At 43.5% G+C, this 3,037-nt stretch overlaps 1 pseudogene; it reads left to right on the plus strand.

Annotated features, from left to right (window-relative positions):
- Positions 1 to 279: 279 nt before the first annotated feature.
- On the plus strand, positions 280 to 1,760 carry LOC124527280 (acylpyruvase FAHD1, mitochondrial-like; annotated as a pseudogene).
- Positions 1,761 to 3,037: the final 1,277 nt, after the last annotated feature.

The raw sequence follows: 3,037 nt of genomic DNA on the forward strand, positions 1-3,037 counted from the left end.
CACACCTTAGTAAACAGTCCCTCTGCTAAACTCTTCTGAAATTGCCGAATTTAAGTATGCCATCTCTGGATCTTCCAAGACCCTGAATGACACACTGAAGACTGACTTGTTCTGGAACCAAGACCCCCTAGGAGGAGTAGACATGATAGAAACACACCTGGATACATTGTAGGGAGGGAAAGGATAGATCTAAAAATCTTGGAAGTGATTCTTCCCCGGGCCTAGTCTGGGGAATCGCAGTTAAAGAAACGCAGTAGAGAAAGTAGTGCAATATCCAGCATGGCGTAAGTATTGTAAAACATCAATTTGTGAGGGAGATTCCTAGCAGGAATACCTGAAGGCAGTCATACGAGGTGACTATGCCTCTGCATGATAGGTGCAGAAAGGATGAGCTATAGAAGAGACCAGAAATGTTGCAAGGGCAACCACACCATTAGAGGCAGTGGTGAAGAAAGAAATCACCAAGAGAACACACCTCAAAACCACAGTGGGACAATTCACACCTCAGTGGAGACCAGCTCAGGATAGTTAACAGACCAGGTAAACGAGCCATTCTATGTGCAAAAGACACAGACGGGTACCAAAGACCTGCTGAAGTGGGCTGGAGATCACGAGAGTGAGTGGAAAAGAGCTATGATCCGGATGCCCCTCCCCCACTGCTGTGAGGTTATAAAAGCTTCCTTCTGCACCCAAATGCCCTCTTGGAAAAGAGGAAAGGGAAAAGAGAATCCTTGAGAGTAGGACGAAAATTTGAGAGACTGAGAAATTACCAAAAAAAAAACAAAAACAAAAACAAAGACTAATAGAACAGACTGATTTATACGTCTAAAAAGCGTAAGAACATAATACCCGCCCTCAAACCTGAGAACAAACGGAGATATTCTAGAACCTCCACCTCTCCACGGACCAGGCCCAAGTGCTGACATCGCCGGAGAGTGGCTCCCAGAAGGCTGAGCGCCGGGGCGGTGCCAGCCGGCAGAACGCCAAGCAAGACGCCTAGGTAGTTCGTCCTCTCCCGGTAGCCGTAGGCGTCAGGTGACCGGCCCTGCAAAATCCGTCTGATTCCATGGGCAACCGCCAAGAGCCCTGGCAGCGGGTGGGCAGCTGTCCGGCTTCCAGGAGTTGGGGAAGAATACCGTGTTTGTGGGCGGGAACTATGCGGACCACACCTTGGAGCTGCAGAGAGCAGTTCAGCGCAGGACAGGTGCTCTTCCTGAAGCTGTCCACCACCTACACGCGTGAGGGCTCGGTCATCCTCTTCCCCAACTACGTCCACAACCTGCACCTTAACTCAAGCTGGGTGAGTGTGGTGAGGGACGAAAGTGGCTGCGTCTTCCCAGAGGCCGCAGCCATAGACTGCATGGCCAGCTGTGTGCCCTGTGCGTGGATATGACCATCAGCGATATGCAGGACGTGTGCAAGAAGAGGCTTCCCTGATTCTTGCCAAGAGCTTCATGCTCTTCAGCGCCATCTGCACGATTGTGCCCAAAGAGAAAATCTCTGACCCTCACAACCTAAACTCTGGCTGAAGGTCAATGGCAAACTCAGGCGGGAGGGTGTGACATCCTCCATGATTTTTACCATTTTCTACATCATCAGCAATGTTTCTAAGATAATGACCATAGAAGAAGTAGGCATTATCTGGACCAGGATGCCAAAGGGGAATTGAACTCATTAAGGAAAAAAAAAAAGCTGAAATTCAGGCTGACATACATGGGGTTGTTAATATGAGATTTAAGGTGGATAGGCCAAAATGTTAAGTCCATACAAAGCACCCTAACTTGTTAAGTTTTTGGATATAAGGGAGCAAGACAGAAGCAACCAAAGGTACTTAAGGTGACAATCCTGTAATAAGAAACTAATTTTTAACAATGATTTGATTAGATTGCTATCTCAACTCAAGGGTGAGCCTCCAAGGAAAACGTGATCGAGAAGAGCTGGGTTAAAAATGGAAATGAGAAATAGTATCTTTTAGGAAACAACTGGAATAAAGTATTTGGGATGCTTCCGAAGAGGAGAGTTTATCAAACCAAATGTTTAGAAAACTTACTTTGCTTTCCTAAAAGTGGACTGGACAAGACTTTTCCTTTGGTCATTCAGGGAATAGTAGTTCAAGACTTAAAATCAAAAGACTGAAAAGCAGGTTACAAGCCAGTTTTCCCACATTTCCTTGATCATGATAATCATCTTGGGATATTTGCAAATATAAAAATTTTCAAGTTACTGGCCCATACTAGGCCCTGTTGTAATTAGTGGAATTAATCTCCAGCTCTCCAAATGATTCTTATCACAGAAATGTGGAAAAACATTACCCTACATAATCAGTTAACTTACAATTTATTTAATGAATGAACAATTAATGAAGACCAAACTCATTTACTTAGGGTGTGTACCATGGCCCATAAATTCTGAGTTTGGGAGGTAATTTTGAACCTATTGTCTTCTTTTTTTTTTTTTTTTTTTTTGTATATAAACTTTATAGACACTTTATTCAAAATAACCCAAACTGGAAATAATCCAAATGCCCATCAATAAGAGAATGGGTAAACAAATTATGATGTATCTATACAATGGAATACCCTCAGCAATAAGAAAAAACAAACTATTGATCCTCTCAACAGCTAGAACGACTCTCAGGTTTTTGTTTTTTTTGTTTTTGTTTTGTTTTGTTTTTCAAGAGAGACAGATTGTGTGTGCAAGCAGGGGAGAGGGAGAGGGAGTGAGAGAATCTCAAGCAGGCTCCACCAATGCTGAGCAGTGAGCCCGACAGAAGGCTTCATCTCACAACAGAGAGATCATGACCTGAGCCCAAATCAAGAGTCAGCCGTTTAATGGACTAAGCCACCTGGGCGCCCCTGAACCTCATGTTAATATGAAATATATAAAATTCAAAGCTAGGCAAAGCTAAACTGTGGTGATAGAAATCCTAATAGTAGCTTCCTATGGGATAATGAGGATTAACTGTGTAAAGGGGCTCATGGTGCCTGGAAATGTTTATCTTTTTCTTTTTTTTTATAATTTACATCCAAGTTAGTTA

Source organism: Lynx rufus, unplaced genomic scaffold (assembly GCF_022079265.1).
Source record: "Lynx rufus isolate CCGP_SWC_20201006 ecotype Redwood Valley unplaced genomic scaffold, mLynRuf1.p SCAF_5, whole genome shotgun sequence".
Classification (NCBI taxonomy): domain Eukaryota; kingdom Metazoa; phylum Chordata; class Mammalia; order Carnivora; family Felidae; genus Lynx; species Lynx rufus.